We start from the raw sequence: 14447 nt of genomic DNA, 5'->3' as shown, positions 1-14447 counted from the left end.
ATCTACATTTCTAACTTAGCAAATTAAAACTTAGCTCGGTCAGCATTAGGTACTTGTTCAAGTGTATGGCAAGGCAGCCGCTGAAGATGGATCGAAATCAGGTGGTGATGGGGGCATTCTCAGAGGCATTGTCCCCATGACACATCACCATCAGGCTCTCTGAATCGGAATCAGGGATTATACATTGTGCAATGCCCGTTGTAGGACAAGTTTTGGTCTACTCCGAGTCAGCATCCGAGCGCACTCTTCAGAGGTGGCCTTCGAGAAGATGACGTCTGCTGCATTCCTCAGTTTTCTCTTGGCATCTCTTTTGCACATCCGAACTTCCGACTTGTAGACAAGGTTCTCTCCTCTGATAGCGTCCGCCTCATTCAGCTCCTACATGCACTCACTCTAGCATAACACAACTTCGTCAATTGTTCTTGCTTGCAGTTATCCATCACTGCCTCTCCAATTCGCCTGGTGAGGGCAGCAACGGCACGGGGGGTGACGGCGTTGGAGTGGAGGATGAAGGTGTGGTATGGGATGCCTAATGACGACTAGGAGACATGTAATCCATGTAAAAATATACCTTATAGTAGAAAAAAGTGTCAAAAACTATTGATCGATATTTGGCCTCCTTGCTAGAGCTACTCCGTCCAGTCCTTTTTAGTCTGCTCCTTGCTAGAGCTACTCCGTCCGGTCCTTTTTAGTCTGCATATAAGTTTTGTCTGAAGTCAGAGTATCTCTAATTTGACCAAACTTATAGAAAAAAGTATCAACATTTACAATACCAAACAATGTTTTAAATAGCGGGCTATGGAAAATAGCGGCAGGCCTCCAAATCAGTTATAGCTGGCTATTTGTGAAGGCGACCATTTAGCGGCACCCTGCTGAAAAGGCTATAGCGAGGCTATAGCTGGCTATTTAAAACTATGATACCAAATCAATATTGTTAGATTCATTATGAAATATAGTTTCATATTATATATATATATTTTTTGTATTGTAGATGTTAATATTTTATAATGTAAATTTGGTCAAACTTTGTTGTGTTTGACTAGGCACAAATCTAATACGCGGAGTAAAAATGACCACAGGGAGTACTACATTAATTAGTACCTAAAAACCAAACAATGGTTCTTGTAGACAACATTTGACAACATGATATTTGACGGGGTGAAACGACATGACCTTTCCTTACAAATGTAAAATATTGAGTGTCAGAAATCAGGAGAAACATAAATTTATCAACAGTTCGATAAAATGTTGGCATTAATTCTTGAATCCCTGAAATTTTGAAAATGGAAGAATTTTGAATACCTGCGCTATTTATTCGGAAGGGTCAAATCAGGAATTCTATCCATTTTGACGGCCAAGCTAGCATATGTGTAGAATAGATAATGTGGGGACGGACTCCGAGCAGAGCACCATCTTCCCGCTGCCTCCACAATGCGATGTCGGGGTCCCCCCCCCCCCCCCGCCCCCCCCCCCCCCCCCCCCCCCACACACACACACACGATGTCATAATTTTATCATACAAAAGGTGCAGATTGGGTAGTCAAACCCGTGACCAATTGTGATGGATGGCCCGTACTTACCACGGGGTTCGGGCATCCTCTGCAAAAGTGCACCATGCAGTACACCCGTTGTTGTGTGGATCTCTGCACCCACATTTCATCGACACTATAGCACCAACCACCATGCAGTACTATAGAGATCTTCACCTGTTACCACAACGGCCACGACTAGTTTCTTGTTCTGTGGGAGTTGCCATGGCCATTTAACAATATACAACCGTTTATATTTGAAACTTTTGATAAATGTGTTTATAGTGGGTGGTGAGATAAGAGACTAACCAACTTTAAGCAAATTTTCCATCCAGTAACCAAATCCTTGGGCGCCACGCAAGGCCAGCTACCTTTGAGGTGTTGATATGCATTTTTTAACTACAACAATCAAATACTATATATAACTAGATGATACCCCGCGCGTTGCTGCGGGACTTTTTGCCTTAGCTTCAATGAACAATGTGATCGAATGAAAATAAAGATGGCTATTAAAGATTCAATGAAATATTAATATTTATCTTTAATGAATACAATTTTGTGCAAACTTACAAAGGCTTAGCATTATCATGGAATTCTCCTCAATATTCATAGCATTGTAAAACCACTGAAATGGTTCTAGTACATTTAGTTCGCTTGTAGTGACCTCAAAAGAGGCATTTATTCACCTGTTAAAATTCTCGTAGCCATGTCGTAACCACTGAAAAGAAATTACGGAGATATGGTAATATGAAATGAGATTAAAGTGAGCAGCGAGCTGTTGTCCTATTTATTTTCAGTATGAAGATTTCCTACAGTTTCCAATATCCATGTAGCATAAAAATGTAAGCGTTGTTGTTCTGATATAGGAAATCAGATAGCACCTTTTGCCAACAATTTAAAAGACCAGTAATAAGCATGTTGTGTGACATGGAAAGTATTACAAACATTCACTCATCAGAACATAATTACAAAATGCATAGCAGTAGATAGTCAGCTATCCTATATGATGACCTCACGGTGAACCAAGATGTTAGAGCAGGATGGAGACATGGAGGAAATGAGAAACTTAATACATTGAGAGGGTTGAAATGGGGCAGGCTGAATCCAAAATGCCAGCATAATGCCATGCGGTAGGTACCAGCAGGCAAAGGGGATTACAAATTCGTCCTGCCCATCACCACTTGTAGGAACAGAGTCAGAGATGCAAGAACTCAAACGAAACGACATGGCGAGGCTAATTAGGAGATGTAATCATGGATTAAGTGGTTAGCTACCTGCTCACACGCAAATTCCTCGGCGCCCTTGACGCAACATCGGCAGCACGGCAGCAGAGTGTATCTTGCATGGAGGCACTGGGTGACCCCGTCCTTCATCCATGAGGTCCCTCTTGAACCTACACCATGATCTCCAACAGCTTCACCTGATCCATGGGAGGCTGTAGGCTTCACACGGGCACGACGGAGGTTGGGAAGCCATATAAGGAGTTGAGTTGTTCCAGTGTGCCGGTCTTGTCGCAAGCATGCATCAGCACCACTGCGGTCACCACATTCCATACCTCGAAACACGGTATTAGAGAAGGAAACGCGGTATTAGAGAAGGAAACACTTTGACTAGTACTTCTTCTGATTTCTACAAAGCAGAACCATCTAATGAGCACAACATTTCAGAGTGGCAAATGAATGAAATGAACCTTCTGAGTCTCCCCATCCGGGTTCTCAGCAAGCTAAACTATGCTGACTAATTTACCGTTTCACAAATATCTTTGTTAACTGACAAATAAAAGCAATAGTGTAGGTAAATAAACTCATTTTCACATGATATGACAAACTGAACTTCTTCCAGCCGTCAAAAAAGTAGAATATCACTTATTTATGTTGAATTAATCATATGGCGTAGTTTTGTTAAGCAAGAATATAAATATTGGACCAAGGAGAAGACCAAGAGGTTTTCTAAGTGTAACTAAAAATCTTATTTTACAAATTAATTTGGAAATGAACTAACACACCGAGGTATACACCAGTTGAATGTGAGTAAAGGAAATATTCGTCTCTTATGGCCTAACTTTGGAGAGTATGAGTTGGCTAAGCAAGCAGATATATATTGGACCCAGGAGCAACACCAAGAGATTGTACAACTGATAAGGTTCCTAAAAAAATTAATTTAGGAAGGAGTGAACATAACAGATTACAACATGAAGCCATCCACCACCTTGAGTGTTTATACCTGCAGTACAAATTGTTCAAACAGTCCCAGACTCGCAGGAGATGTCTTACAAACTCATGTAAGTCATTCATTTTGGCATCGTTCTTTAGATTCAATACATTCGATTTGTTGTTGGTAAATTCAAATCTAATCTTATGGAAGAACACAAAATTAAGGGTATAGCAATACGATTTCTAGACTGAACTGAATTTTGTTTTTACCTACAGCCATCCGCCCATGCCGACAATACACCAAACACTTGGTGGGCGTTGGAGCAGTTGACGTGTGGGGCGGTGGGCAGCCGTGCCCAGAGCGATACTCAGGCCACGACGAGTCCCTCCATGTTGAGCTCCACATGCCTGGAGTCGTGGGACTGACCATGGTCGTCGGTGCCCTCGTCGTCCTCCGATATGTGGAGGTCCACCGGCTGTAGCAGGGACATGGGCGGCCAGAGGAAGGGAGCTATACACCTACAGGAGACAACGGTGGAAGGTGCAGAACGCCGGCGACCATACCGTGGAGTCCCGTGGCAGCCTCTGCACCATGCAACCAGACATTAACGACCTCATCTCTGCCGTCAGCGCAGCACAAAGCATGGAACTCAGGGAGCCACACATCGGGGAGGGTTAGGGGAGGTTGGGGGATCGACCGTCATGGTGGCTCCTCACCTTGGCACACACCAGCTGAGACGATGCAGGCCCTTCCTCTGAAAGCCACTCTTCCTCCAATGTGAGTGTTTCCTGCCATCAAGCAATTGATCGATTCAGCTTTGGTGTAGGTGACGGGAACGAACCCATGGCTTAAAAGGAGGGTTATCAGGGACAGGATGAATAGGCAAAGGAAGACGTTTAACTTCAACCGGATGATTTCTGGCGAAAGGAAACCGCCTCGCGCGCCGTCCGATCGGGACAGATCGGACGTTTCTGGTTGCGCGTGGGTTACGAGCGGACCAGGTCGCACCTGGCTGGCACCTGTGTCTCCAAGGGGCAATAATTGCAGCATCCCGGTCTGTCTCTACCTTCTCCCCTTTCCTTCTCCTCCGCGACGACCTTCTCCCCTTTCCTTCTCCTCCGCGACGACACACAGAGCGTTGATGCGACGATCTTCCAGGGTGCGCGGTGGGCAGGCGGCGGCGCCGAAGGTTGCTGGAAGTAAGCAATCGATGAACGACGTCGTTCCTCCGGCGAAGTAAGCAATCAAAGCTCCCTCCATTTCTGCTGCATAGTGTTGCGCTAGGGTTCGTAGGAGGGATGAGAGGTGTGGATCTAGTTTTGAGGTGGGGTGGTGGTTGATAGGTTTGCCTAGGTTCATGGGTCACTGGATCTGGTGTAGGGCAGGGGAGTGGCAGGAGGTGTGCGATTTGAGGCCCGCCCGGATCTGCTTGGTTTGGTGGAGTTTTCGGGGCTCCTTGATACATTGCATCAAGGCATTGCTTGCACCCGGGGCGTTGCTTGCATCAGTAGGGGGTTGTGCTTTCATAGGAAAACAATCAGCAGGGTTGAGCTGATGGAGTTTGTGTGGGATGGATTTCCACTCCCTATGGGCAACCAAATGGAGATGATGGGGTGGGTTGGGGCGTGGTGATGCTGTCATGTTAGAATGGAATTGACTTTTTTTACTATGATTCAATGTAGCAACATCATAGACCATAGTAATTTAGGCTTTTCAATTTTTTTCTTCATGCAGAGACAATAGCTGATTTAGAAACTTGTGTTTTTCATGTCAACATTTTAGATCATGGTTCAGAGATTTTTTTTTTTGATCAATCATGGGTTACGATAGTAGAAGGAACGGTATTTTTGTTATGCCAAGCATGTTTTTAGAAGATGCTTCCATGATAAGAAATGATAGGTTATAGATTTTTCAGACATTTTCATGTGTGCAGTGCTGTGCATGTTTGTTTTCAAATGTGTCATAATAAATTTAGTTATCTAATCTTTTTTCATTTTTTGTAGCGATGCTGCAATGGATGACAAGGCACCTACTGATGGGTCCTTCGCTTCACGATTTTCTGCGTCTCGGTTACATTCGATTGGGAAATTGCTATTGAAAGATCATGCTGATAAGTGGGCAGTGATAAACGGGGGGTGTTTTGGGTCGCTGCTGAATATAGGATCTTTTTCTGTACCAAGTGATTTCATGGATTGGTTGATCAGGAAAATCGATCCTGAACAGAGCATATTCAGGTAAACTTTTGTGTTTGTTTTCATGTTTTTTTTTCTATTTGGCCAGTAATGTAATTTTTAGATGAGATTCATTGCAGCAACTTCATAGCCTAAATTATTTGAGCTAGCAAATTGTGGCATATAATTTTCAGTCATTTTTAGACTTTTTTCATCTTCAGTGCAACACCATAGTTTTTGAGTAGTGTTTTTTTAGGTCCGTTGCTTTTTTCTATCACTGAGATTGTATAATAGTGGAGCAAAGCTTTTTTATGGCTCCTTTGCATTTTATTTTAGTGCATCATAGCCATTTTTTTATTGTTGCATTTTTGCATTTTTGACGAATCTATAACACACTGTTTGCATTTATGTTTTCTGTTTTTTCAAGCATAAATCGAAGACTATACTGTTTACAAGAGACATGGTGCACAAAATTTTCAACATTCCATGCGGGAGCAGACCAGTGGAGGTGCTTAAGAGGAACGAGCCGCACGAGCTGCGCAATGTTTATCGTTCTGGGAGCAGGGCTCCAATCAGCCGTTGCATCAGCGTGCTTTGTGAGGAAAGCAACAATGATATTGTTACCATACAGAGGTCTTGGGTTTTACTGTCACTCGGGCTTGTGCTAACCCCCGGCACTGGGAATATGATACCTATAGACTATCTCCCTAGTCTGGTGGATATGGATCAGCTCAACGAGTTTGCTTGGGATGAGCATGTCCTCAGCATTGCCATGAGGGAGGTGAAAAGGTACCAACAAAAGAGGGAGAATGGACTATTTGGGTTCTAGATTGGAGGGTGTCTACCAATGTTCGCGGTATGCCCATTTTTCTTCAATGCTTTTTTGTTATGAAAGTTCCTTATGTTTTGGTGTGTTTCCCATATCTCACTTTTGCATCAGGCTATGTATACAAGAAGTAATTGATTCTTGTGCTTCTCAATAATGCAGGTAATATACATGGATTTCTTGGACATCCCTAGGATTTTGGCTGGTGTGCACACGTTCAATCTGGGGCTTCCTAGGGCATGCTTTGTCAGCACTGACGACTTCAAAATTGCTGCAGAACTTGATAGAAACAAGCTTTCCCTCCACAAGGTTGAATTTGGGAAACGCAACGTAAGACAACATCTATCTATGTGTGGTCACAATTTTTATCTTGATGTTAGACGACCGCTTTTTTCCATGATTCAATTTTTCTTGGTTGTTTGCAAATACGTCTTTTGTCAAACACTCCATATGCATCAGAGGGCCCCTGCATCAATGTTGATTGTCAGAAGCAACAGCATGGGTCAACAGCTCCTCCTCCCGATGCAGCAAGATCTCACAACATTACTGATAATGAGTCAGGTGGTGATGTATGTGGCTCACTGGATGAGTGGCTGCATCCACTGCCTTCAATTGCAGACTTGGAGGTGCACATTTCCCAATCATCATCACATTTTTGTGTTTCATTTTTTCCATTTCTTTTTCATTATTTTTCCCAGGCCCTCATGTGTTTCATGCTTTGGAGCAGATCCCGGAGAATATGCAACAGGTATACGAAAAGCACAAGAATATGTATGAAGTGGAGATGAAAAGCACAAGACTATGAGTGGTTTCATCACGAAGTGCCACCTAGACCTTCAAAGAGCCCAGAGGCAGTTGTCACTCCCTCTGCTGTGTTGCACCCGGGTTTAGCGGGGCCTACATTTGACAACACGCCAGAAGCAGCTAGGGTTAATGTGAATCACATTGTACATCCAGTTGCAGCAGACATCTATGCTTCTCTGTTTGGCACTGATCCAAAAGTTTGCACAACAAATGAGACTAACCAGCCAATCTTTGATGCATCTCCAGTTGCCACCAGAGTTCCATTACGTGTTGGGTCTTTAGGTGTGTTTTACATGCTGCATTTTTTTCTTTGTTTCTTTTTCTCCCTTTTTTCTTGTTTCTTCTGTTGCAAGCTTTATATCTAGTATCTAACTTTTTCTCTTTTTCTTACTTGTCTCGATGCAAGGTAATTCAACTCTCTCTGGAGGTGCAACACCCAATGTTGATTCCAGTAGTTGTCCAAGTTGTGCTACAAAGAAGGCTGTCAAGAAGAAGAAAAGGGCAGCTGAGTCACCTAGCGGGGTTCCGAAGATGAAGAAGATCAAGATTGATGCTACCGGGGATGCTTTGCATCAGCAGTATGTTATGAGCAGATACAAGTTAAGGAAACCAAAGGAAGGCGAAGCTCTGTGAGTGTTTTGACTTCTTTCTTTTTTTCATATCCTCATGAGATCCCATAGTTGTTTATGTTTTTTTGATTGAAACTTTTTTGTTTTGATGTGAAAGCCTCTCTCTCGATTTTGACAGTATTGCTAATGCATCCCCTCTTATGCTTTTTTGAATATGCAGACCTGCTTTCATTGAAATAGATGGCTTCCACACCTCTCTGCAAAATTTCCATGCCTCGCTAAAGTCACGGACTGAGATCGACAATGAGGTCATGACTCCCTATCTCAAAACTTTCAACATGGAGCAACTTGCCAGCACTAAGAAGCCAAAGAAGTTTGCATTCTCAGTTTTCATGAGTGTTAGTGGACACATTCTATAGCATCTTACATTTTTTTCCACTATTTTTTTCTTTGCAACATCATTTACGGCTTTCCCGTCTTTGTTTCTGGTTTCTTTTCAGGCACAACTGGCTACTGAGCCCGAAGTAGTTGATCCTAAACTTTGTGAAAGAGAGTTTAGGACGGCTTGCGAGAGCAGCAACATATCAAGTTGTGATCTAGTATGCTTCTTCTTTTTCTCTGTTTATTTATATGTTTTTGTCGCAGCTTTTGTCACCTCACTTGTTCCATTTTTTGCAGCTTTTCTTTACAATTGTCCAGAAGAGGCATTGGGCTGTAGTTGTTGCAAACTTGTCCATGAAGCAATTCAACATTTTTGACCCAATTAAGAATAGCAAAGATGTGCAACTGCTACACAAGGCAACCAACAATATGGTATTTATATGCTCATGTTTTTCTTCTATACTATGTGCCCCCACCCCCTCGAAGACTTTGCGTTTCACACTTTGTGTCATGTTATCATTTTAAATCAGATCACCAATCTAAAGAGAGTGGCAAGGAGTGAACCATCATTCAAACATGATCTTGACTCTTTTGAGGAGTTCATTCCAATCCATCCACAACAATTAACTTAGTAAGGAAACATTTTCTTCATTCTTTCGCATCTTAAAGTTTTTGATTTATGTTGCACAAACAATATACTCAAACAATTGTTTCATTTGTGTTTCTTTTTTTCTCTAGTTATGATTGCGGGTTTTTTGCTATTCTATACTTGGAGAACTTCGACGGTGTGGTTATGGCATCATTTAACCAGGTGAGCTGCTATGTGAATGAAAATGCACGTCCATTCCATTAGTTGGATTTTTTTGTTGGTGACATCATTTTGACCCTCTGTTCGTTTCTTTTTTATCAGGAATACATCCCAAAGCTTCGGATGAGGATTGCATCAGACCTGTTGAGGCACCCTGAGAACAAGCTGGATCCTGCTGTGGAGCTGAAGAAGATGATGCTTCAAAAAGGGGGGCGTTCTTGAGAACGCAACATTAGCGAGGTGTTTTGGCAGAGCTGGAGTTGTGTGCTCGTAGTGGCCAGTAGTTTATGTTTTTTTCAAGTCCTTAGTGCGCTTTTCTTTAGCGAAACACCCTAGATGAAATGTTCTTGTAGCAAGACTGGCACTGTAACTCGATGTGTTTCATACACTATAAGGAGATGATGTTTTTGAAGTAAGGTTGGCACTGTAACTTTTGATGCCTTTTTCATATACTGCAAGGAGCTGATGTTTTCATGCATGCAAATAGATTTCATTTTGCAACACCCCGCGCCGTGTGAAATGTGTTTCTGAGTTTTTTGTATGTTGTGTGTTTTCGTGCAAATAGCATTGGTGGATACACAATTGTATCAATTGTCATGTTTTATTTCTCCACCTTGCTTTTTCTTTTTTTATCAATGGATGCATTAGGTAGTATCATGACTGGAGAAGTTTCATCCTTCATGTTGTTACACTCCATTTTTTCAACATGCTAAAATTGATGAAAAGTATCATCATCATCAACATGCTAGAATTGGTGAAGACACAAATGTCTGATTTTTTTACTAGGGAAGTTTTTACTATGGGCGCGCACTAGAAGCAAAACGAAATCGAATGCAAAGTAAGTGCAACTAATTATGAATTGAAGCAACTTTTTAAAAAAATTACTTTGTTTTTAAAATACTAAAGTTACTCTCCAGTAAAGTTGTGATGGTCAGTGTCAACACCAATATATTCAAGACACACAAGAAAGCTTCAGATGTTGTAGTAGCTAACATTTTTTGTTTGCATTACAATGGCTATACAGCAATTTTGGCTACAGATCTCAAAGTATTACTTTTCCCTCCAATCGCAAACAACATTTTTGTAGGGTCACAATGCAAGGAATTCTTTTTCTACATCACAACCTAAGCTCTATTGCTTTAGCCACATCTTGATCTCTCAACATTGCAGCTTTTAGATAGGAGCATTCCTGAACATCATGGCCATCTTCATTGCAATATCGGCATTTTTTGATAGACATCACAGCTTTCAGGTACTTGCATTCTTGTATGGCATGGCCATCTTCATCGCAATACTTGCAAAGCATCTTCTTCTTCGTTCTAGGCTTTGCCCTTGGTTTGGCTTCCTTCTTCTTTTCTTCTTTCTTCTCCTCTTGTCTAGCCTTCTTCTTGTGTGCATCTTCTCGTTGCTCAAGCAGAGTCTTCCTCCTCCTTTCTTTTTCAGTGGGTCGCCCTTTTTTTGGAACACGTGTTGGGTTTTGAAGCATGGCACCCTGTTGTGCAGCACACGGATCAACGGTTTGTTCATGTTGCGAAGGTGGATTGGCCCCTCGGCTTTGTTGTTTTGTTGGATTGGATTTTTGTTGTTGCTGACTTGGCACCCTGTGAGTTTCTGCTTGTTGCTGGGGCATTTGCCGTTGATGCACCTCCCGCTGCTCTGGTAGTTCCCCTCTTCTTGCTGCAGCTATAACAGGCTCAAGCTGATTAGCTGCATCATTTAGCAGGTTGTATGCAAATTCATTGCCGCGAGCTTGTGAGGCCAACCAAGTAAGTTTCCTGCAAAGTGAGTTGTACTTGAGGGTGTTGTTCGATGGGAGTCCAAAATCCAGAAGTTGGCAGCCTGTTGGTGTTGTTGCTTTTTCAGACCACCTCTGTAGCAAATAGCGTTGCGGGATAGTTTGCACATTTAGATGAGTCATCACCCTAATGATGTGTGCACATATAATCCCATTCATCTCAAAACAGCTGCAGCTGCACTCAAACTTCTCATTTGACATCTCAACATTTACTTTGAATATTTTTGGATCCTCATAGTAATTTGAGAAAAGCTCAAAGTTAATGCTTTCATTGTGAAGCACAGGGACCTGGTTGATTACATATCCCGTTGATGCAATCACTTCTGATTGAAACTTGCCAAAAACAGCCCGGGTGTAGAAGTTGACCGCTTGACGCTCAATGTTGTATCTCGAGTAAAGAGGTGTTGTTGTTGCTTCACCAATGAAAGCTTGGTTGTCCTCACGGTCTAGCATCGTCTCTGGGAGCACCTCATACTGCTGCACAAATTTCCAAACCGACTCTTGAGGATTGATGAATGTCTTGAAGTAAGAGTTGAGGCCCTCCGACCTCCCTATAGTGCTTGTGAATGGGAAGAAGCATTTTCGGAAGTATGCTGGAGCCCAGGTATGCCGGGTTCGCCACATGTTGCAAAGGTGTCTATTATCTTCCAATTCAAAGCAATGTATCATGTGCTGCCAATTCTCCTCAAACTCATCAACTGTTTCCGGATCGTTGATGCATGTGTAGAAAGCTTGCTCAAAAACTCCATCCCTGCTCAGTATTCTGCCCAACTTCTCTCTCGCTTTCCTCTGGACATGCCATTTGCAACACCTATGCACTGTATTTGGTAAGGCTTCAGAAATGGTTGTTTCCATTGCATTGTCTTGATCTGTCATGATGTTCAATGGATGTACATTGTTCATCGTAATCAGAAAGTTCTGGAAAACCCACTTGAAGGTTTCAATTTGTTCATTCAGAAGCAAAGCACACCCCAACAAAATTGTTTGTAAATGGTTGTTGACACCAACAATTGGAGCAAATGGCATATTCTACCTATTTGTGCAAAAGGTGGTGTCAAAGAAAACACAATCTCTGTACTTAGGGTACAATGCCCTTGTCCTCCCATCAACCCAAAATAGTCCAGTGACAGAGTTTGTTTCCTCATCAACTGTTTTTGCATAGTAGAATTCTGGATTCTCATCTTGCCGCCTTTCAAAGTATGCAACTGTCATGTCCATGTCCTGGAGATTTATGGTATGCCGCAGCTTGGAATGAAAATTTGTAACATCCCTCTTGACATATGGCAGTATCCTCCAGTCTCCACCACGGACCCTCCCAAGCATTCCCATGCACGATGATGTGGAGAAGTTCACATCATGCATTGTCAATATGAGGTCCAAATCCTCTTGCGGAATGTTGCGGTGTGAGCGGTAGAACCGTACACGCTCTGGCTGTGGCATCAGAGGGTGGGTATGCTCTTCAACAAAATATGAAACAACCCATTTATTGCCCTGCAGCCCAACTATCAAGTGTGCTTTGCAAACATGATGGGCCAATCTATTTTTCTGACGCTTGTTTGTGACATCCATTTCAAACCAAGATTCTTTGCTTGATGAGTGTTGTTCCGTCGAGATTGCTTCTGAAGCACTTCTAGTATTGGTCTTATTCTCTGGCTTCCCGGCATGGACACACCGGAACACCCTCTTGATTAGTACCGCAGGTCCCTTCTTTTGGCTGTTCTTTGAAGCAGATGTGTGTATGCCAAAGCCCATTTTGAATGCATAGTCGTTGTAGAACAACTTAGCATCATCAACAGAGTCAAACTCCATCCCAACATATGGTGCTAGTGGTTGAGATGAAATCTCATCATATTCTTCATCATCAGACATTGCACATGCTGAAGCTGTCCCCAAGTTGGCTGCAAATTGATTTTCGGTGTAGCTGTCCTCACCTCTTGTACTACTGTGGGGAGCCTATCAACAGTGAAACAAAAGTTACGAACTGATCCGTAAGTTCAAGTTATGCTTCATGACACGAATACAATTTTTTTGAATGCAAATATAGTTCAACCAACAGCATGTAAATGCGGAAAGGAACAAAAGACTTCAGCATGAGAATTCAATTTTTTCTCAGGGATGCAAGTATGTTTCATATGACTCAGTAAATTCAAGTTCACTCTAGTAGAAAAAGGGTCAAATGTGAAGTACAATAGTGCCGGTTTGAATTTCAGCCGACACTAATGTGTACAATAGCACCGGTTCGTGGCGACGATCAATAGCACCGGTTCGTGGCGAATCTTTAGTACCGGTTCATGCCACGAACCGGTACTAAAGAGGTTGTGTCAACCTGCGGTCAGGCTATGGCCCCACCATCACCATTTAGTGCCGGTTCGTACCACGAACCGGTACTAATGAGGTTATGGCAAGCTGTTTTTAGTCCCACCTCGACAAGAGAGAGGGACTAGGAGCGGTTTATAAGCCCTGAGTGCAGAGACGATGAAGAAGAGGCTCAATGCTCACGTTGCTTAGCTTCAAGCCTTCAGGAATATGGTATATTGTACGGAGCTACGCGCAGTGCAGTTTACACTATTCTGAAAGGCTTGAAGCAAATTAATGAGCATTGCACCTCTTTTTTATTTTTAATAACTTATTACAACTCCGGACTTCTTCTGTTATGGCAAAAACTAATTGCACGTCGGCATTTCTTTTTTTTTAAACTTTGGTTATAACTCCAGACTTTGACCATCAAGTTTTGCAGAAAAGAAAAAAATAACAAAAAAGAAAAAAAAACTATAGCTGAAAAGAAAAAAAACTATATAAAAAAACTACTCAGAAATAAATAGAAGAAAATAAATATAGCAGAAAAGAAAAAACTACTCAGAAATAAATAGAAGAAAAAATAAAGCAGAAAAGAAAAAAATTATATTTTCTATTTTTCAATCGTTCACAAAATGACCGTGAAATTGAAAATCACTACAAAATGAACTCTGAAAATATTGAATTTTGGCAAACTAGATGAATAAAACTACTCACAAATAAATAAAAGAAAATAAATATAACAGAAAAGAAAAAACTATGCAAAAAACTACGCAGAAATAAATAGAAGAAAATAAAGCAGAAAAGAAAAAAAAACTATAAAAAAAATTGGGCGTTGCCCTGTGGGCCTGCTTGGCCACAGGCGTGCAATTACAGGCCTTAAAGGCCCAGCAGACTCACAGGACAGCGCGCACAGTTTAGGCCCACAAGCATGCTATATAGAGGAGTTCGAAGAGGTAGCCACGGCTGGGTTTATAAACCAGTGCGGCTGCCCTCCGCCCGGCGAGGTGGGACTAAACTTTGGGGTGGCAGCGCGCACTCTTTGGGGTGACCACCCTTTAGTACCGGTTGGAACCACCAACCGATACTAAAGGCCTGCTCTTCCCGCCTCTTGG

General features: G+C 42.3%; 1 pseudogene; it reads right to left on the bottom strand.

Moving 5' to 3' along the window:
* Window positions 1–10359: 10359 nt before the first annotated feature.
* LOC123076352 (protein FAR1-RELATED SEQUENCE 5-like) lies at window positions 10360–12906 on the bottom strand (annotated as a pseudogene).
* Window positions 12907–14447: the final 1541 nt, after the last annotated feature.

Source organism: Triticum aestivum, chromosome 1A, assembly GCF_018294505.1.
Source record: "Triticum aestivum cultivar Chinese Spring chromosome 1A, IWGSC CS RefSeq v2.1, whole genome shotgun sequence".
Taxonomy (NCBI): Eukaryota; Viridiplantae; Streptophyta; class Magnoliopsida; order Poales; family Poaceae; genus Triticum; species Triticum aestivum.
The sequence above is the reverse complement of the archived record's forward strand: the minus strand, read 5'-3'. Positions and strand labels throughout refer to the sequence as shown.